Here is a 23,066-nt window from a genome sequence, read left to right as displayed (position 1 = left end):
GGAACGTACCTGCGTAATTGCATACCCAACTCACTCAGGTGCTTCGCTATATCACATTTGACATTGTCTGTAAGCTTGAGTTCATTTGCACACAACAAATCATACAGTGATGGAAAGACCTGTGTGTTGTCCTTATTAATGCAGACAGAGAAGAGCTCCAACTTCTTAATAATAGCCTCAATTTTGTCCCGCACATTGAATATAGTTGCGGAGAGTCCCTGTAATCCTAGATTCAGGTCATTCAGGTGAGAAAAAACATCACCCAGATAGGCCAGTCCTGTGAGAAACTCGTCATCATGCAAGCGGTCAGACAAGTGAAAATGATCATCAGTAAATATAACTTTAAGCCCATCTTTCAATTTTTTTTAAACGCATCAATACTTTGCCCCTTGATAAAAGCTTTACAACATACAGAAGGGCATTGCTTAAAAACAAAGTTTTTCACCATTTACACTGTAGTGTCCAAAAAGTATTTCAAGCTGTCAGGCGTTAAATTGGCAGCACGAGCCTCTCGGTGGATGCTGCAGTGTACCCAAGTGGCGTTGGGAGCAACTGCTTGCACGCGCGTTACCACTCCACTATGCCTCCCTGTCATGGCTTTTGCGCCATCAGTACAGATACCACATCTTGACCACCAAAGTCCATTTGATGTCACAAAGCTGTCCAGTACTTAAAAAATATCCTTTGAAAATGTGAAGAAAATAAATGTGAGTCACATTTTTATTTGGCGTACCCCCGATGGTACCCCCAGGGGTACGCGCACCCCAGTTTGGGAATACCTGCTCTATGGCATCTCTCTCAATAATTTTATTTGGTTCCAACTTGCACATTTATTTTTAGGAGTGTAGATCAACCCAATTCTGTCTGAAACACTGAGCACAACTGAATGTTTCTCAGTAGTTTTCAAATGGGGTGAAATGGTTTCTGACTGGTGCAGAAATATTTATCTATCCAGCAACCACTGACTGGGCTGTCATATCATATTGCAGGTTATATACAGTGCATTCAGAAAGTATTCAGACCCCTTGAATTTTCCACATTTTGTTACGTTACAGCCTTATTCTAAAACTGATTCAATTGTTTTTTATCTTTTTTCTCTCACAATACCCCATAAAGACAAAGCAAAAATTTATTAAAATTGAAACATGGAAATATCACATTTACATACAGTTGCAAGAAAAAGTGTGCGAACCCTTTGGAAATACCTGGATATCTGCATAAATTGGTCAAAAAAGGTGGTCCGATCTTCCTATTAGTCACAACAATAGACAAACACAGTGTGTTTAAACTCATAACACACACATTATTGTATTTTCCTTGTCTATATTGAATGCATAATTTAAACATTCACAGTGTAGGTTGGAAAAAGTATGTGAACCCCTAGGCTAATGACTTCTCCAAAATATAATTGGATTCAGGAGTCCAAACAATGAGACGAGATTGGAGATGTTGTTTAGAGCTGCTCTGCAATATAAAAAACACATACAAAATTTGAGTTTGCTATTCACATGAAGCATTGCCTGATGTGAACCATGCCTCGAACAAAATAGATCTCAGAAGACCTACAGTATATTAAGAGTTGTTGACTTGCATAAAGCTGGAAAAGGTTACAAAAGTATCTCTAAAAGCCTTGATGTTCATCAGTACACGGTAAGACAAATTGTCTATAAATGGAGAAAGTTCAGCACTGTTGCTACTCTCCCTAGGAGTGGACGTCCTGCAAAGATGACTCTAAGAGCACAGCGCAGAATGCTCAATGAGGTTAAGAAGAATCCTAGAGTGTCAGCTAAAGACTTACAGAAATCTCTTGACGAGTCTACGATACATAAAACACTAAACAAGAATGGTGATCATGGGAGGACACCATGGAAAAAGCCATTGCTGTCCAAACAAACAAGTTTGCAAAAGTTTGCAAAAGAGCACCTGGATGTTCCACAGCGCTACTGGCTTAGTATTCTGTGGACAGACGAAACTAAAGTTGAGTTGTTTGGAAGGAAGGAACACACAACACTATATGTGTGGAGCACAGCACACCAACATCAAAACCTCATCCCAACTGTAAAGTATGGTGGAGGGAGCATCATGGTTTGGGCTGCTCTGCTGTCTCACGGCCTGGACAGCTTGCTGTCATCGACTGAAAAATGAATTCCCATGTTTATCAAGACATTTTGCAGGAGAATGAAAGGCTATCTGTTCGCCAATTAAGGCTCAACAGAAGTTGGGTGATGCAACAGGACAGCGACCCAAAACACGGTAGTAAATCAACAACAGAATGGCTTCAACAGAAGAAAATATGCCTTCTGAAGTGGCCCAGTCAGAGTCCTGACCTCAACCCGAATGAGATGCTGTGACATGACCTTGAGAGCAGTTCACACCAGACATCCTAAGAATATTGCTGAACTGAAACAGTTCTGTAAAGAGGAAAGGTCCAAAATTCCTCCTGGCCATTGTGCAGGTCTGATCCGCAAATACAGAAAACGCTTGGTTAAGGTTATTGCTGCCAAAGGAGGGTCAACCAGTTAGTTCACAAACTTTTTCACCCTACACCGTGAATGTCTACTCATCGTGTTCAATAAAGACATGAAAATGTATAATTGTTTGTGTGTTATTAGATTAAGCAGACTGTGTTTGTCTGTTGTTGTGACTTAGATAAAGATCAGATTCAATTTTATGACCAATTTATACAGAAATACAGGTAATTCCAAAGGCTTCACATACTTTTCTTGCCTCTGTAAGTATTCAGACCCTACTAAGTACTTGTTGAAGCACCTTTGGCAGCGATTACAAAATTGAGCCTTCTTGAGTATGACGTTATAAACTTGGCACACCAGTATTTGGGGAGTTTATCCCATTCTTCTCTGCAGATCCTCTCAAGCTCTATCAGGTTGGATGGGGAAAGTCGCTGCATAGCTATTTTCAGGTCTCTCCAAAGATGTTCGATTTGGTTCAAGTCCGGGCTCTGGCTGGGCCACTCAAGGATATTCTGAGTCCCAAAGCCACTCCTGCGTTGTCTTGGCTGTGTGCTTAGGATTGCTGTCCTGTTGGAAGGTGAACCTTCGCCCCAGTCTAAGGTCCTGAGCACTCTGGAGCATGTTTTCATCAAGGATCTCTCTGTACTTTGCTCTGTTCCCTCGATCCTTACTAGTCTCCTGGTCCATGCCACTGAAAAACATCCCCACAGCATGATGCTGCCAATACCATACTTCACCGCAGGGATAGTGCCAGGTGTAACGCTTGGCAAATAGGCCAAATAGTTAAATCTTGGTTTCATCAGACCAGAGAATCTTGGTTCTCATGGTCTGAGATTCTTTAGGTGCCTTTTGAAAACTCCAAGTGGGCTGTCATGTGCCTTTTACTGAGGAGTGGCTTCCGTCTGGCCGCTCTACCATAAAGGCCTGATTGGTGAAGTGCTGCAGAGATGGTTGTCCTTCTGGAATGTTCTAACATCTCCACAGAAGAACTCTGGAGCTCTGTAAGAGTGACCATTGGGGTCTTGGTCACCTCCCTGACCAAGGACCTTCTCCCCCGATTGCTCAGTTTGTCCAGGTGGCCAGCTCTATAAAGAGTTTTTGTGGTTCGAAATTTCTTTCATTTAAGAATGATGGAGGCCACTGTGTTCTTGGGGACCTTCAATGCTGCAGAAATGTTTTGGTACCCTTCCCCAGATCTGTGCCCCGACACAATCCTGTCTCTGAGCTCTTCGGACAATTACTTCGACCTTATGGCTTGGTTTTTGCTATTACATGCACTGTCAACTGTGGGATTTTATATAGACAGGTGTGTGCCTTTCCAAATAATTTCCAATCAATTGAATTTACCACAGGTGGACTATAATCAAGTTGCAGCAACATCTCAAGGATGATTAATGGAAACAGGATGCACCTGAGCTCAATTTCGAGTCACATAGCAAAGGATCTGAATCTTATGAATGTAAATAAGGTATTTCTGTTTTTAATTAATACATTTGCAAACATTTTAAAAAAGTTGTTTTCGCTTTGTCTTTATGGGGTATTGTGTGTAGATTGATGAGATTTTTTTCTTCATTTAATCCATTTTAGAATAAGTTTGTAACGTAACAAAGTGTAGAAAAAGTCAAGGGGTCTCAATACTTTCAAATCAAAATCGAATCAAATGTTTTTGCTTAAAAATATATATTTCACCTTTATTTATCCAGGTAGGCCAGTTGAGAACAAGTTCTCATTTACAGCTGCGACCTGGCCAAGATAAAGCAAAGCAGTTCGACACATAGAACAACACAGAGTTACACATGGAGTAAAACAAACATACAGTCAATAATACAGTAGAACAAGTCTATATACAGTGTGTGCAAATGAGGTAGGATAAGGGAGGCAAGGCAATAAATAGGCCATGGTGGCAAAGTAATTACAATATAGCAGTTAAACACTGGAATGGTAGATGTGCAGAAGATTAATGTGCAAGTAGAGATACTGGGGTGCAAAGGAGCAAGATAAATAAATAAATACAGTATGGGGATGAGGTAGTTGGATGGGCTATTTACAGATGGGCTATGTACAGGTGCAGTGATCTGTGAGCTGCTCTGACAGCTGGTGCTTAAAGCCAGTGAGGGAGATATGAGTCTCCAGCTTCAGGGATTTTTGCAGTTTGTTCCAGTCATTGGCAGCAGAGAACTGGAAGGAAAGGCGGCCAAAGGAAGAATTGGCTTTGGGGATGACCAGTGAGATATACCTGCTGGAGCGCATGCTACAGGTGGGTGCTGCTATGGTGACCAGTGAGCTGAGATAAGGCGGGGCTTTACCTAGCAAAAACTTGTAGATGACCTGGAGCCAGTGGGTTTGGCGGCGAGTATGAAGCGAGGGCCAGCCAGGTCGCAGTGGTGGGTAGTATATGGGGCTTTGGTGACAAAACGGATGGCACTGTGATAGACTGCATCCAATTTGTTGAGTGGAGTGTTGGAGGATATTTTATAGATGACATCGCCGAATTCGAGTGTCGGTAGGATGGTCAGTTTTATGAGGGTGTGTTTAGTAGCATGAGTGAAGGATGCTTTGTTGCGATATAGGAAGCCGATTCTAGATTTAATTTTGGATTGGAGATGCTTAATGTGAGTCTGGAAGGAGAGTTTACAGTCTAACCAGACACCTAGGTATTTGTAGTTGTCCACATATTTTAAGTCAGAACCGTACAGAGTAGTGATGCTGGACGGGCGGGCAGGTGCAGGCATCGATCGGTTGAATAGAATGCATTTACTTTTACTTGCATTTAAGAGCAGTTGGAGGCCACGCAAGGAGAGTTGTATGGCATTGAAGCTCGTCTGAAGGTTAGTTAACACAGTGTCCAAAGAAGGGCCAAAGGTATACAGAATGGTGTCGTCTGCGTAGAGGTGGATCAGAGAATCACCAGCAGCAAGAGCGACATCAATGATGCATACAGAGAAGAGAGTCGGCCCGAGAATTGAACCCTGTGGCACCCCCATATAGATTATTTGAGAAACCAAGGCTGTTGAGTCTGCCGATAAGAATGTGGTGATTGACAGTGTCGAAAGCCTTGGCCAGGTCGATGAATACGGCTGCACAGTAATGTATCTTATCGATGGCGGTTATCATATCATTTAGGACCTTGAGCGTGGCTGAGCTGCACCCATGACCAGCTCTGAAACCAGATTGCATAGCGGAGAATGTACGGTGGGATTCGAAATGGTCGGTAATCTGTTTGTTAACTTGGCTTTCAAAGACCTTAGAAATGCAGGGTATGATAGATATAGGTCTATAGCAGTTTGGGTCTAGTGTCTCCCCCTTTGAAGAAGGGGATGACCACAGCAGCTTTCCAATCTTTGGGAATCTCAGACGATACGAAAGAGAGGTTGAACAGGCTAGTAATAGGGGTTGCAACAATTTCGGTAGATAATTTTAGAAATAGAGGGTCCAGATTGTCTAGCCCGGCTGATTTGTAGGGGTCAAGATTTTGCAGCTCTTTCAGAACATCAGTTATCTGGATTTGGGTGAAGGAGAAATGGGGGAGGCTTGGGCGAGTTGCTGTGGGGGGTGCAGGGCTGTTGATCGGGGTAGGGGTAGCCTGGTGGAAAGCATGGCCAGCCGTAGAAAAATGCTTTATGAAATTCTCAATTATAGTGGATTTATCGGTAGTGACAGTGTTTCCTAGCCTCAGTGCAGTGGGCAGCTGGGAGGAGGTGCTCTTATTCTCCATTAACTTTACAGTGTCCCAGAACTTTTTTGAGTTTGTGCTACAGGATGAAAATTTCTGCCTGAAAAAGCTAGGCTGCCTGTGTATATTGGTTCCTAACTTCCCTGAAAAGTTGCATATCACGGGGGATATTCGATGCTAATGCAGAACGGTCACATACACGCGTTTAGCAAATGTTATTGCAGGTGTAGCGAAATACTTGTGCTTCTAGCTCTGACAGTGCAGTAATATCTAACATGTAATATCTAACACTTTCACAACATATACCCAAATACACGTAAATCTAAGTAAGGAATGGATTAAGAATATAAACTCAGCAAAAAAGAAACTTCCTCTCACTGTCAACTGCGTTTATTTTCAGCAAACTTAACATGTGTAAATATTTGTATGAACATAACAGGATTCAACAACTGAGACATAATTCAAAAGGCACTCGCACATCTGAGCAATCATTTTAGCAGGTACATAGCAACTGTTGAACAAGAGGAAGGAAAAAGGAAACCGCACACTGCTCTTGATAGTATCACAGATATGAATATCACTGATGAGTATCACTGACGCAAGCTTATCAAACAACTGAGACAAACTGAACAAGTTCCACAGACATGTGACTAACAGAAATTGAATAATGTGTCCCTGAACAAAGGGGGGGTCAAAATCAAAAGTAACAGTCAGTGTGGCCACCAGCCTCATTAAGTACTGCAGTGCATCTCCTCCTCATAGACTGCACCAGATTTGCCAGTTCTTGCTGTGAGATGTCGCCCCACTCTTCCACCAAGGCACCTGCAAGTTCCCGGACATTTCTGGGGGGAATGGCCCTAGCCCTCACCCTCCGATCCAACAGGTCCCAGACGTATCTCAATGGGATTGAGATTCGGGCTCTTTGCTGGCCATGGCAGAACACTGACATTCCTGTCTTGCAGGAAATCACGCACAGAACGAGCCGTATGGCTGGTGGCATTGTCATGCTGGAGGGTCATGTCAGGATGAGCCTGCAGGAAGGGTACCACATGAGGGGGGAGGATGTCTTCCCTGTAACACACAGCGTTGAGATTGCCTGCAATGACAACAAGCTCAGTCCGATGATGCTGTGACACACCGACCCAGACCATGACGGACCCTCCACCTCCAAACCGATCCCGCTCCAGAGTACAGACTCGGTGTAACGCTCATTCCTTCAACAATAAACGCAAATCCGACCATCACCCCTGGTGAGACAAAATCGCGACTCGTCAGTGAAGAGCACTTTTTGTCAGTCGTGTCTGGTCTAGCGACGGTGGATTTGTGCCCATAGGCAACGTTGTTGTTGGTGATGTCTGGTGAGGACCTGCCTTACAACAGGCCTACAAGCCCTCAGTCCAGCCTCTCTCAGCCTATTGCGGACAATCTGAGCACTGATGGAGGAATTGTGCGTTCCTGGTGTAACTCGGGCAGTTGTTGTGGCCATCCTGTATCTGTCCCACAGGTGTGATGTTCGGATGTACCGATCCTGTGCAGGTGTTGTTACACGTGGTCTGCCACTGCGAGGACAATCAGCTGTCCGTCCTGTCTCCCTGTAGCGCTGTCTTATGCGTCTCACAGCACGGACATTGCAATTTATTGCCCTGGCCACATCTGCAGTCCTCATGCCTCCTTGCAGCATGCCTAAGGCACCTTCACTCAGATTACCAGGGACCCTGGGCATCTTTCTTTTGGTGTTTTTCAGAGTCAGTAGAAAGACCTCTTTAATGTCCTAGGTTTTCATAACTGTGACCTTAATTGCCTACTGTCTGTAAGCTGTTAGTGTCTTAATGATCTACTGCTAAACTTTGTTAAAGCAAGTCAAAATACATTTCTATTTAATCCTCAGGTACCCTAAAATGTAATTAAACTATAATATGTCATACGGAAAGAAGTATGTTTAATAGGGAAGCAAAATTAGCAGGTGCGCGCACAGACTGATTTCCAACTCTGACTCCCATTACCAAAACTCCAAATTCTTCCTCGTTTGGGAAGAAACAAACCTGAAACCTTGATCAAAGACTGTTGACATCTAGTGGAAGCCATTGGAATTGCAATCTGGGAGCTGGATTTGGATATGACCCTATGCATTCCATTGGAAGAACATTGGCTCTCAAAAGAATAATCTGGTTGTCTTTTCTTTGGATTTTCTTCTACCATATCTATTGTGTTATAGCCTCATACATTATTTTAACATTTATACAAACTTCAAAGTGTTTTCTATCCAATGGTACCAATTATAAGCATATCCTGGCTTCTGGGCCTGAGCCAATTATAAGCATATCCTGGCTTCTGGGCCTGAGTAACAGGCAGTTTACTTTGGGCATGTCAGTCAGGCGGAAATTCAGAAAAAAGGACCCTAGCCTGAAGAAGTTTTAACGACCGTTCCACAGGTGCATGTTCATTAATTGTTTATGGATCATTGAACAAGCATGGGAAACAGGGTTTAACCTTTACAATGAAGATCTGTGAAGTTATTTGGATTTTTATGAATTATCTTTGAAAGACAGGGTCCTGAAAAAAGGAGTTCATATACATATATGTCCGAGCGGCATTGGGCTAAGATACAGTGGCATAGTATAGAGTATAGTATATGCATATGAGATGGGTGTTGCAATATTTGCAAACAATTAAAATGACTAAGATACCGTAGAATAGCATATAGTACAGTTTATACATATGAGATGAGTAATGCAAGATACAGAGACATTATTATAGTGGCTAGTGTTTCATTTCCTTAAAGTGGCCAGTGATTCCTGATCTATGTCTATAGGCAGCAGCCTCTGATGTGCTGGAGATGGCTGTTTAACAGTCAGTGGTGTAGTATAGAATACAATAAAGTATATACGTACATATGAAATGGGGAATGGAATATGTAAACACAATTTAAAAGTGACTAAGATATCTTAGAATAGTGTTGTGTACGGTTTATACATATGAGATGAGTAATGCTAGATACGGGAGCATTATTAAAGTGGCTACTGATGCATTTCTAAAAGTGGCCAGTGATTCCTAATCTATGTATATAGGCAGCTGCCTCTAATGTGCTAGTCATGGCTGTTTAGCAGTCTGGTGGCCTTGAGATCGAAGTTGTTTTTCACTCTTGGTCCCAGCTTTGATGCACCTGTACTGACCTCGCCTTCTGGATGATAACAGGGTGAACAGGCAGTGGCTCGAGTGGTTGATGATCTTTTTGGCCTTCCTATGGCATCGGGTGCTGTAGGTGTCTAGGAGGATTGGAGGTTTGCCCCTGGTAATGCGTTGGGCAGACCGCACCACCCTCTGGAGAGCTTTGCAGTTGTGGGCGGTGCAGTTGCCACACCAGGCGGTGATACAGCCCAACAGGATGCTCTCAATTGTGAATCTGTAAAGGTTTGTGAGGGTTTTAGGTGTTAAGCCACATTTCTTTAGCCTCCCAAGATTGAAGAGGCGCTGTTGCGCCTTCTTCACCACACTGTCTGTGTGGGTGGACTATTTCAGTTAGTCAGTGATGTGTAAGCCGAGAAACTTGAAGCTTTCCACCTTCTCCACTGTGGTCCCATCGATGTGGATATGGGGGTGCGCCCTCTGCTGTTTCCTGAAGTCCACGATCATCTCCTTAGTTTTGTTGACGTTGAGTGAGAGGTTATTTTCCTGGCACCACACTCCCAGAGCCCTCACCTCCTCCCTGTAGGCTGTCTCATCTTATGTTGGTAATCAATCAAATTTCAATCAAATGTATTTATAAAGCCCTATTTACATCAGCCGATGTCACAAAGTGCTATACAGAAACCCAGCCTAAAACCCGAAACAGCAAGCAATGCAGATGTAGAAGCACGGTGGCTAGGAAAACCTCCCTATAAAGGCAGGAACCTAGAAAGAAACCTAGAGAGGATCCAGGGTTTTGGGGGGCGGCCTGTCCTCTTCTGGCTGTGCCAGTTGGTGATTATAACAGTACATGGCCAAGATGTTCAAACGTTCATAGATGACCAGCAGGGTCAAATAATAATAATCACAGTGGTTGTAGAGGGTGCAACAGGTCAGCACCTCAGAAGTAAATGTCAGTTGGCCTTTCATCGCTGATCATTCAGAGTTAGAGACAGTAGGTGCAGTAGAGAGAGAAAACAGCAGGTCCGGGACAAGGTAGCACGTCCGGTGAACAGGTCAGTGTTCCATAGACACAGGCAGACCAGTTGAAACTGGAGCAGCAGAACGACCAGGTGGACTGGGGACAGCAAGGAGTCATCCGGTCAGGTAGTCTTGGGGCATGGTCTTAGGGCTCTGGTCCTCCGAGAGAAGACAGAAAAGAGAGAAAGAGAGAGAGTTAGAAGGAGCATACTTAAATTCACACAGGACACCGGATAAGACAGGAGAAATACTCCAGATATAACAGACTGACCCTAGCCCCCCGACACAAACTATTGCAGCATAAATACAGGAGGCTGAGAAAGGAGGGGTCGGGAGACACGATACCCCCGGACAGGGCCAACCAGGCAGGATATAACCCCACCCACTTTGCTAAAGCACAGCCCCCACACCACTAGAGGGATATCTTCAAACCACCAACTTACTACCCTGAAACAAGGCCGAGTATAGCCCACGAAGATCTCCCCCACGGCACGAACCCGAGGGGGGCGTCAACCCGGACAGGAAGATCACATCAGTGACTCAACCCACTCAAGTGACGCACCCCTCCTAGGGACAACATGGAAGAGCACCAGTAAGCCAGTGACTCAGCCCCCATAATAGGGTTAGAGGCAGAGATCAAGCCGACTACTGTAGTGTCATCTGCAAACTTGATGATTGAGTTGGAGGTGTGCTAGGCTACGCAGTCATGGGTGAACAGGGAGTACAGGATGGGGCTGAGCCCCAGTGTTGAGGATCAGCAAAGAGGAGGTGTTGTTTCCTACCTTCACCACCTGGGGATGACCCGTCAGGAAGTCCAGGACCCAGTTGCACAGGGTGGGGTTCAGACCCAGGAACTTGAGCTTGATGATGAGCTTGGAGGGTACTATGGTGTTGAATGCTGAGCTATAGTCAATGAACAGCATTCTTACTTGTCCAGATTGGACAGGGCAGTGTGCAGTGTGTGGCCGATTGCATCGTCTGTGGATCTATTGGGGCGGTAAGCAAATTGAAGTGGGTCTAGGGTGGCAGGTAAGGTGGAGGTGATATGATCCTTGAATAGTGTCTCAAAGCACTTCATGATGACAGAAGTGAGTGCTACGGAACGATAGTAGTTTAGTTCAATTACCTTTGCTTTCTTAGATACAGGGACAATGGTGGCCATCTTGAAGCATGTGGGGACAACAGACTGGGATAGTGAGAGATTTAATATACCTGTGAACACACCAGCCACCTGGTCGGCGATACTTTCCGAATGCACTGTAGGTAGGTTTGCCTATGCCAGAATACAATTATTGAGGTCAGACCACCTTTTTCACCCGTGCACAAGTAATGTGGCATTTAGAAGCCAATTTCCTCTGTGGATGTAGAGAAAAAATAATGATGTTTTTGTTGTGCAGACCAAAGATGCTAGAATCGTATTTTCTTGCCCACAACCTTGCGTGTGACCTCGGTATACTGCATTGTTACATTGTCACAATACAAAATCACAGTTCTCCATTATAAAAAGCAAAGCTTCGAACTTTACCTTCACAGAGGAGCACTCCATGAATGGCATGTCGAGATTCCGGAGGTGGGTGTGACCTCACTGGAGAAGGCTGGGCAAATATGTGCAAAAATGCCATCAGGGGTTTGAGCGTGCGGCATTTGGAAAGGGTCGCCACAATGTTGGATGGATGCCTTTCTCCAGAGAGTATTGCATCCTCTGGAATACAGAGCTTGTGGACTTGGAACAGAAGAGAGGAGCAGTATTTTTTATTTTTTTATTTTACCATTGTTTAACTAGGCAAGTCGGTTAAGAACAAATTCTTACTTTCAATGACGGCCTAGGAACAGTGGGTTAACTGCCTGTATCACGTGTTAACTGAATGTTTACTTTAGCCTGTTGCAATAGGCCTAGAAGAAGCATTCTGCATGTGAGCTTTGATTATTGGCAAAGTCCGGGAGAACAAAATTAGTTTGTCAACTTTTTGGTTAGGCTATGTGTACAGATTGATTTTTTGTCACATTTGTTTTGAGTTCAGAAATGTCTGTAGCCTATATTTATTTCATAATAAAATAAAATAAATGATCCCCTAATGCATTTTAGGGTTTTCTTGCCGGCAGCTGTTGCAATTACAATTGGATCAGGTAGGCCTATGTCAATATTTTGTTAACAATTTGCATCTGGCCCTTGGCCCTAGTTTGCTCATCTGAAACTGTTTACACCTTATACCTAAATATTAGCCATTTTATATTTTTCTATGTTTCTCTCTTATCCAAGGCTGTGAAGGATCTGAATGCACCAAAACCATAGAGGTATGTACCAGAACGGTAGACTCTGGGAATACGATCCAGCAGAACGCTGATTACCTGAACCAGTTCAAAGAGATGAACTCTCCTGCTGGGGACAGAAAACATTGTGATACGGGCTTGGTCTTACCCTTCATCAGCCTCACTGGAAGTAAGTTGGACATTAATTGCGTAACATTACTGTTATCAACCTGCATGGCCTCCAGAAACTCACTGCAGTGAATTTGAGTTCGACTTTGGGTGAATTTATTCGGCTTTGTAATACGATTTCTTTTCCCTCTTTATCACACATTCGTCTACCCTGCATCATTTGTTTGTTTGTTTGTTTGTTTGTCTTAATTCACCAAAACAACATAGCCTAAGCCTCAGTCAAGCTGTTTCCTCAGCTGTTATCGCTCTGTCATTGAAAACATGGTTCTGAAGGAATGTGTTAAAACTGTGTTGCCAGTCTGCTGGCCAGCATTCTGGACAGTGTCTCCAGGGCCATCTTCAGTAGGCAAATGTTGTGAAACGTTGCGGATAGAAATGGCATGAATAGAACCAACATGATTCCTTATTCTACATGTCAGAGAGGCATGTCTGTTCTACATGATATATTTCTACCTGAACGTTGTACAACGCTGTGCCCTGCTGAACGCACCCCGGGGCTAAAGCCTGAGTGTAAATACAACACTCACAACATCCATATTAAACTTCTACCCTATGTCTTTCTCTTTTCCCGAAGGTCCAAAGCAGAGGCGAAACTGTTGTAAAAATGGTGGCGCCTGTATTTTGGCGTGCGGCGGGCATCCGTCATTGGCCGGAGCTGTGAATACGACGAACGCGTCGGGTAATTTAATTTCCCAATAATTCATATCCCAATATTTCTAGCCCTGTTTGACTGTGGAGGAAACACATATTTGAAGTCTAAAGTGATGTATCTAGCCTGTTTTGACATGTATCTCTCTGCTCTGCTCTGCTCTGCTCCCTGTCCCTGCGGGTGCTGTGGTATCATTCCCCATGGAGAGTGGATGCAGAATGGCTACTCATACTGCAGGTGTGGATTTGGGGTCCTGCACTGTTTCCCTCAGGTGTTCCATGAGGACTGTGGTAAGAAGACACTTTATGACACTGATAGAAGTTTTAAAAGATTCTCTCCAAAAACACACTGGCTTGTGCTTTTGAGGCTCAGATAAGAGAGACAGACCTTGTGGTGCAACTGGCATCAGTTGAAGAACTGTGCTCTCCATTTCATTTATGGCATTCCTATTGTAGCCTGCTGTTTGCTGATTGTAAACTAAAAATGGCATCATTCACATTTAAACATTAGCTAGCCGGTATAACCTCAATGGTATATCTGCTTAGGCCTTCTTACTTAAATGCTCCTGAGTGGCGCAGCGGTCTAAGGCACTGCATCTCAGTGCTAGTGGCGTCTCTACAGACCCTGGTTTGTATCATAACCGGCTGTGATCGGCGCACAATTGGCTCAGATTGGTTAGGTTTTAGCCGGGGTAGGCCGTCATTGGAAATAAGAATTTGTTCTTATTTGACTTGTCTAGTTAAATAAAAAATCAAATAAAAGCACAATTGTCTCAATTCATATCACCCAGACATGGTCTGTGTTGATAACGAAAGGAGTGGTCGAGCAGGTACCTTTGCTAATGCCTTTGAGAGGGGCAGGTATTATCAGAGGTGGCACTAGTTTGGCTGTGAATGGGTGATGATAAAAACCATTTGCACCTCACTGGGCAGCCAAATGGGCTCCTGTGGATCATCACAGGTTGCTGTTCTGCCCTGAAAAGCCACAAAATATTATTCCGAGGCCTGGTTTTCATGTCTGACTGTACGTCGGGAGCTTCATGAAATGGGTTTCCATGGCCGAGCAGCTGCACAGAAGCCTAAGATCACCATGAGCAATGCCAAAACGGGTCTCCCTGTCACCACCTCATGAGTCTCCCGGTCGCGGCCGGCTGCAACAGAGCCTGGTCTCGAACCAGGATCTGTAGTGGCACAGCTAGCACCACAATGCAGTGCCTTAGACCACTGCGCCACTCAGGAGGCCTGGAATGAGATGTTTGACGAGCAGGTGTCCACAAACGTTCATGTAGTGTATGTTTGTCTCTGGTAGTACACATTGTGACCAGTATTATTGCTTATTTCTTTACTGTTTTAAATGTATTCTCAGCAGAAACAAAGTTTCACTTTTTAACCAAGTTCTCTTTGACTTATTCACTTTGAACCATGTTCTCTCTGACTCATCTTATTAGTCGTATTTGCAGTTAAACCATCTGTTTACTGTTCCTATCTACAGGGACTGGGAGAGAGCTTGCGCGACCTGTGATTGTTGACCTTTTGCTTGTTTTCCCTTTTCTAAGATAAACGATTAGACCAGCCAATTTTTCACCAGCGTTGACGTTCCAGGTTGGTTTGTTAAAACTTGATTTTATTTTATTAATAGTCGCTGCTTGGTCAAAGCTGTTTGTATTGGATGTGATGGGAATGAAATGGGTTCATGTTATTAAAATTCAGATAACTTGATATTGACTGTTTATTTGTGCAATCATATTATCGTAGAAAAACTGGGAATCTGGTATGGCTGATAAGGTTGACCAATAACCCAGGTTGTTTGATAGTTAACCTATACAGTATAATTTGCTGGCATAATTAATTGGAATGCAGGCAAACCAACAGAGATCCTATTATTGGATTGTGTAATTATATTGTCAAACCCATAGAAAAAGTGTTTAATGTGTCATGGTAAAACAAAATAAATGGACTTAATAGTAATAGCATTTAATAGTAAAGAAATTGTAATGTGAATCAGAATGCCAGAGAATATTTTTTAATAATTGAATCTCAATTTTTAAGAGTTGCAATTAAAACTCGTTTCAACAAACAAACTTCCAATTGATTGGTTTTGTAAACCTCATTTGGCCCATTGTCTCTCCCAGCCAGTGCTGAAACACAAGGACTCCTCAAAGCTCTATTTTGTTATTTTATTTATCTCTGTTTTAGTTTCTGCAGAACATAACACAGATTAGATTTGGCACTGAGTTGTGACACAAGGGGAGGGAGAATAAAGTAGACTTTAAAGTTAATCAAACGTTTGTTGTCTTTGTGCTGCTATGCCCATGTCAGGACTGAAGGTCCACTTCCTGCTCTTCCGCTGTGACAGGCCGAACAAATCAAGGGGTCAGCCACTGAACACTCTTCAGAAATAGAAAGGGACATAGTTAGAACTCCCAGCTCACTGATGGCTCTCCTTCTTTGGCACTTCCTCTGTCTACAAGGTCACTTCCTCTGTCTACAAGGATGTTGGTTCAATTAGCCTCAGCCAGGAACCCAAAACCACTGATGGCTCTCCCTGTGTAGTGTGTACCAGGTCTGAGTAAACAGCCTCAGCTTAGACAAACTCTAAATCACTGATGGCTTTCCCTGTGTACCACGACTGAATGTTGAGACAGACAGACAGAGAGTTTCAGCGCTAAAACAGCATTTTGACTTACTTTCTTAGTGACAAGGAGCATTTGTGTGCCAGTTTCATAGATAGAGATTAAGCCTAGTCCCGGGCAGTCGTTTAAAGTATTTAAGTACGGCAGGTAGCCTAGTGGTTAGCGCGTTGGACCAGTAACCAAAAGGTTGCTGGATTGAATCCCTGAGCTGACAAGGTAAAAATCTGTTGTTCTGCCCCTGAACAAGGCAGTTAACCTACTATTCCCTGGTAGGCTGTCATTGTAAATAATAATTTGTTCTTAACTGACTTGCCTAGTTGAAAACATTTTTTTTTTTTTTTTTATTTTAAGTAGTGCTTTAAAGTATTTTTGGGGGGTATCTGTACTTTACTTTACTATTTATATTTCTGACAACTTTTACTTTTACTTCACTCCATTCCTAAAGAAAGAATGTACTATTCCTAACATCCAAAAGTACTTGTTACATTTTGAATGCTTAGCAAGACCAGACAATGGTCCAATTCACGCACTTATCAAGAGAACATCCCTGGTCATCCCTATTGCCTCTGATCTGGCGGACTCACTAAACACAAATGCTTTGTTTGTAAATTATGTTGGAGTATTGGAGTGTTCCCCTGGCTATCCGGAAATAAATAAAAACAAGAAAATGGAGTCGTCTGATTTGCTTAATATAAGGAATTTGAAATGATTTCTACTTTCATTTTAACTTTCTATACTATTTAAACCAAATACTTTTAGACTTTTACTCAAGTATTATTTTACTGGGTGACTTTCACTTGAGTAATTTTCTATTAAGGTATCTTTACTTTTACGCAAGTATGACAATTGGGTACTTTTTCCACCAAATGTCCTGGACAAATAAGCGTTGTCAGTGAAGATTATTTTTGAAAAGGTGCTTCTTACTCGAGGACCCATGAAACTGTCTCTGTAATGCAATGGGGATTGTCACATATAAATTGACAGACTGTATAGGAGGCCCATGTCTTACTCTTTGTCATGATGGGATTGACTTGCTGGTAAAGAGATGGTAGCTAAATGCCCTGGACTAATCCCTCCATCCAACACATTGATTTATTGAGCCTCTCTCTCTCTCTCTCTCTCTCTCTCTCTCTCTCTCTCTCTCAATTCAATTCAATTCAATTCAAGGGGCTTTATTGGCATGGGAAACATGTGTTAACATTGCCAAAGCAAGTGAGGTAGGTAATATACAAAAGTCAAATAAACAATAAAAATGAACAGTAAACATTACACATACAGAAGTTTCAAAACAATAAAGACATTACAAATGTCATATTATATATATGCAGTGTTGTAACAATGTACAAATGGTTAAAGCACACAAGTTAAAATTCTCTCTCTCTCTCTCTCTCGCTCTCTCTCTCTCTCTCTCTCTCTCTCTCTCTCTCTCTCTCTCTCTCTCTCTCTCTCTCTCTCTCGATGAAGAGGATTTGCCTCTTCATCAACAACAAATGGTGACTCGAGCGCAGTGGAAGTCTCGACACGTTTTGGAATACCTGATGGTCAAATATCGACCTTTCCACCTCTCGAGGGAGTTTTCAGATGTTATCTTGACTGTTCTATAAATTACACAAGAAACAAGTAATATAGAATCATCAAATGAGCTAAAGGACCTCTATATCAGGTGGTGTGAAAGGAATGCCAGGAAAATCTTTAAAAACTCCAGCCGCCTAAGCCATAGACTATTTTCTCTGCTTTCAGGCCACTGTACTGGGGTAAAACTAGGCCCTCAAAAGAAGGCCTTATGAAATATACATAGTCTTAAACAATGCAATTTTAATGGCAACATATTCACTTAGGATCTCACTTGGTGAAGGCCAGAGGACTGAAAATGAATGAACACAACAACCATGTCTCTGTCAGTAGAAATCACAGTCATCGGTGGTACTGGTAACTAAAATTCATTCGAAAGGCAATATGAAAATACATGAAATATGCAAATAAGGCTTGAAACCCTACAGCAGGGCCATTTAATTCCGGTCCTGGAAGGAAGAAACATTTCTGGTTTGGGATTTTTGTATGGTTTTTCAAAAAAACATCCCATTTATGGTTCTTCCGAAAATCCGACCCTAAAAATGGTTCTCCTATGTCATCGCTCTCAAGAACCTTATTTGGTTCCAAATTCCGTCTTTATTTTTCAGAGTCTAGAACAGGCCCTCCTGAATCTACTGGGCCCCAACCAATGCCTGCTGACCTGGGAGCATATAGACTCAATACCCAGCAATGCTCGTGTCTGGATCAGTCTTGACAAGTCACGGCCAGATCTCATAACATGATAACACACATACCCTATTTAGGCCGACAGCTATCCTCACAAACATCCTTATAAACTCCTCGCTATTATAATGGAGATGGAGTCACAACTGATCCAGATTTTAAAAAAGGGGATTTTCTAGTGAGCCAATAGTAGTGAGATTCCACCATGCTAGTTTTGAGGACGCCGCCCACAATTCAGAATAAGACTTTAATCCATGTAGTCCTTCTTCAGAGATAGTGTATTATTTTCTTGTATCTCCTTCGCCCCACTGGCAGACAGGGGCGGAGTCAATGACCCTACTACACGTAATCATGAAAAGCTCTGAGATGAGATGAGATGAGGTGTGTGTGTGTGTGATGTGTGTGTGCTCGTGCATGTCTGCGTGCCTGCCTGCTTGCGTTTGTGCATCTGCGTGCCAGTGAGGGATTTAGTTTTGAAAGTGAAAATCAACTGAGTTTGTAACAGATTGAAGATGCCTAGGATTACAACCAAGAAATCTTTAGAATCGCATGGAGATGGACTCTTGCATGGGCAGACTGATCTCTCTCCTTCTGATTCAATGTCCTCTGAGGCAGGAGTCCACGGTGCAGTCAATAGATACATGTCAAGACTTGTAGAAACACATTTTATACAAGAATTCATGTGATCCATAAAATCGGTAAAGCATTTTACAGTTGAGATGTGAGCTGCACACTGCTTTATGAAAGGCAGAAGAATCTGCTTCTCCAAAGAGAATTGTAATCTTTCTTTGTGTATGATATCTTGATTATTCCATAAGGGTTGAAGAGAGCATTAAATGAAAACAAGAAACATTAAATGCTTCTTCCTTATCTGTTATGTTTTGTAGTGTTTTATACCAAGAGCATGCGGGATGAAAATTAAATCGAAAGGAAGGGAAGGGAAGGGAAGGAAGGAAGGAAGGAAGGAAGGAAGGAAGGAAGGAAGGAAGGAAGGAAGGAAGGAAGGAAGGAAGGAAGGAAGGAAGGAGGAAGGAAGGAAGGAAGGAAGGAAGGAAGGAAGGAAGGAAGGAAGGAAGGAAGGAAGGAAGGAAGGAAGGAAGGAAGGAAGGAAGGAAGGAAGGAAGGAAGGAAGGAAGGAAGGAAGGAAGGAAGGAAGGAAGGAAGGAAGGGTAATCTTTACGTTGAAGATTCTCCTGTTACAGAAGTGTTTGTTTCATTGAACAACAAATATCAATGTACACAATAATTGATGTTACATTTTCAACATTCTCTAATGCATTTTCTAGTAGGCCTACATTACACATGTATTAAAAGCAAAGACCTTACACTTTCTTGACTTCTTTGTAAGGGCTGAACCCTAAAATGTATATTTTCTCTCCCTTCTTTAGGACAGTTGAGGGAGTTATTTGTGGAGGAGAGACGGTCCTATCTGGACTTGATAAGACAACATGAAAGATGCTTCCGTATCACCTCTGTAAGTGGCAACCCTTAGTCACTGGGCATGAACTCAGTGCTTCAAGTGGCTGAATTCTACAGTAAGTTGTGCTTCTCTTAGCAAGGTTAATAGGGGGTTTCGGAACTTAGCTGCCCTCCTCTAACCTCACCTCACAAACCCATTTAGAATTTTGAAATAAGCCCTTTGTCTTTGGTGAATTAATATAGGCCATATTGGATCTAATTCAGTGCACATTATATTTTCTTGTGAAAAAGCACATCAAAATGTTTGATTTTCAGAAGAGAAAATGATGCAAATGCTGTATTAATGCTTCTCTTTCAAATTGTAATGCGTTTTTAATCGGATCCATTTATGAGAGAGAAAGGGTAGCATCTAAATCTCTCTCTCACACCCTCTTTTCATCCCTATCCTCTCACTCTCTTTTTCTGGAAGGATCAGAGTGTCCATCCATTGTGACAGAGTGACAGTGGTGTATGTATCTGTTCTGTGGCAGTAAACAGAGGCAGAGCTTTGTAAACAGACCGGCTGGCAGCCAGGGGATGGGATGGGGCTGGCCGGTGGGAGTTCATCAGGCGCGGGGTCTGATGGTGCGTCCCAAATGGCACCCTATTGCCTATATAGTGCACTACTTTGACATGGGTCCATAGGGTTTTTTTTTTTTTTAAATGCACACTACATAGGCAATAGGGTACTATATAGGAAAAAGTGTGCCACTTGGGATGCACTTTAAGACGGGAATCTAAACAACACAAGGAGGAGAGGATGGGATAGCAGGGGAGTGCTGTGTGACTTACACCCACACAGCAGACAACATTATACATCACACTGGCAGGGGACGTATTTACCCTTAACAAGCTGCTGGGGAAGGGGTTGGAGAGGTTAGAGAGAGAGGAGAGCGAGGGCGGGGGGGGTGTAACCTATAATGAAATTAAACACTTTTCCAAGATACTGTACTGGAATCTGTTTATGACCGCCCCCTCTCCTCTTGCTATCCCCTTTCTCTGAGGGTGAGGTCTTTATCTGTGCTCCCCTCCTTGAGGGTCCATGCCAGGCCCTGGCAATACTCCTCCTCAGGGCCATCTGGTTTCCTTCAAGATGCCAGCGGCTCCAGAGAAGAGGACCGTCCAGGGGAGGAAGAGAGAAGACCAGAAGGCTGTCACCAATTCTTAACCCCTGTATAGACAGAGACTTGTCAAAGAAACGCAATTTGATGTTATTTTAAAGGACAAAGAAATGTGCTTTTCTTTCAAAAACAAGAACATTTCTAAGTGACCCCAAACTTTTGAACAGTAGTGTATATTTGACAAGCACGTCCCTTATTCCACCACTTGGCACTGTGCGTACGCATGGGCACGACTGTACATACATTTATGCACACTCTCATGCAAACGGTCATATTGATACATCTCCCTCTTTGCGTGGAATTTATTTCAGGCATGGTTAACACACAGATGTGTGCCTATGCATGATTGGTAAATGAAACTCTGGTCTGCCCTAGAAAGCCTATGTAAATGACGGTCGCCAGAACAGCGAAACAAAATCAAATAAATGAGCCAAATCATAGGAATACGTGGATGATTTCAGCGCTATCACTATCTACTGGTTTTAATGTATATGGTATTGTCAGACGTAATGAATAGGCTTGTGGGTAACATGCTGACCCCACACCACTCGGGTCGCGCACGCGCCAGTGATGCAAAATAAATGTACACATACATGTTATTCAATCATTGCACCCACACTGCTCGCGCGCCTCAGCGAGCGTCTGCGTGGCCAGGCGTTAAAATAGAAATTGCTTCTATTTGTGACGCTCAACACGCTGCAAGTCCGGCCTCTCCTATCTCCTCATTGGTTTTTAAGAGCATATACCCACGTGAGTGATTGAAAGATGAACTTAGGTCCACACTCCGGTCGGTTGTGGTAATGCTGTAAAGTTGGCTGCCAGCCGCCATATAAAGTCCAAGGAAGAAAAAGAAGCCTGAAGGAAGGAGATGACTAGAAACAAATTCGGTTTACCATTTTATCTGTGGATTAATTGTCAGAGTAGAGGACCTTGTGCATTTCAGGTAAAATAACAATCCAATGTTTATATACCAGGAAAAATTTGCTAGCAACAGCAAGCTAGCTAGCTAAATTGTAATACATGTATAATGCTTTTTGACCTGTCCCCAAATTAATATAATTGGTTCAGAGTTCGTTTTAATATTTCAATCTGCGTGTCCTGATCGCTTCTGGTGTGGGTGAACTAAATCAACGTGTGTAACACGATGACGCACGTGCGCGACCAGTTTGGTAAGCATGTTAGAAAGTAAATGGAAACGGAATGAGAAAAAGGGAAGTTGTGGGAAACTAGGTTTTTGGTTTCACATTGGTTGTGTAAACGAATCCATGAGTTTCCTGACTGGTAAAACGGAATGTTTTATACACATTCTGAGAACTGAAGTGGAAGGGAACATTTCTTTTTTGGTTGCAGTGAGGTTCTGAGAATGTTTTGCTCTGGGTCCTTGAAAGTTTTCCTGTAAGGTTTTATTAACGCTCAGAGAACGGAAATTATAGGTTATTGGAAAGTAATTTAATTGAACATTACTAAAGTTTTTTCTTGTGGTTTTTATGTAACGTTTTCTTTACTAAATTGAAAGGTTATTTGGAGGTTTTTGAATAACCATCTTAAAACTTTCACAGGATTTTTCAATAAAACTTTAATAACACTACTAGCTCAGATACAGTAGGACACATTAAAATGTATTTGCTTAAGCATGCAAACATTTCTCATCAGTGAGCTTCAAACCTATGATCTTCTGTTCTCTATCCCTGGAATCAGTCTACTGTGCCACCAGGATGGAGCTAGCATGCCATGTGTTTTTATGCAAACAAAGCTGTTCATTTTAATCTATTCAACCAGACCCTATTTCAAAGGAAACAAGCACTCATTGAGAGCAGGTGTGGCCAATTAGTGGGCACGGCCAGCAAACCTGAACACACTTAACCAAATAGAGGATAGAGAGAGTTTTGTTGACGCTGAGAACGTAATGTATGTTTTTAAATAACATTCTTAGAACATTTTCTGAACATTACTAACATTTCTTGTGTTTTTTATGGAAATCTTTCTTCATGTTCTGAAAACGGGATGTACATGGTTTAAAATAACATTCTTAGAACGTTAACTGAAAGATACTAACTATTTTTGTGTTTTTTATGGAACGTTTTCTTCATGTTCTGAGAAAGGAATTTAGAGATAATTGATGTTAATGTAGAGAAGTGCATTTTTTGGAACATTCCCAGAATATTGCCAAAATCTGACATAAAAGGGAACCATAGATTCTTTGAACGTTCTGAGAACATCG

General features: G+C 42.6%; 1 long non-coding RNA gene across 2 annotated transcripts; it reads left to right on the top strand.

The window, feature by feature from the left end:
• Positions 1–12,148: 12,148 nt before the first annotated feature.
• On the top strand, positions 12,149–22,796 carry LOC139543656 (uncharacterized). Of its 2 annotated transcripts, XR_011668744.1 has the most exons (7): positions 12,149–12,417; positions 12,551–12,730; positions 13,304–13,408; positions 13,596–13,668; positions 14,934–14,979; positions 19,655–19,801; positions 20,729–22,796. It is a non-coding gene; the product is annotated as an uncharacterized lncRNA (long non-coding RNA). The 2 variants fall into 2 exon arrangements; XR_011668743.1 differs by having other exon boundaries at positions 12,152–12,417; positions 19,655–22,796.
• Positions 22,797–23,066: the final 270 nt, after the last annotated feature.

Source organism: Salvelinus alpinus, chromosome 18 (assembly GCF_045679555.1).
Source record: "Salvelinus alpinus chromosome 18, SLU_Salpinus.1, whole genome shotgun sequence".
Lineage (NCBI taxonomy): Eukaryota > Metazoa > Chordata > Actinopteri > Salmoniformes > Salmonidae > Salvelinus > Salvelinus alpinus.
Note: the sequence above shows the minus strand (reverse complement) of the source record. Positions and strands in the feature narration are given on the sequence as shown.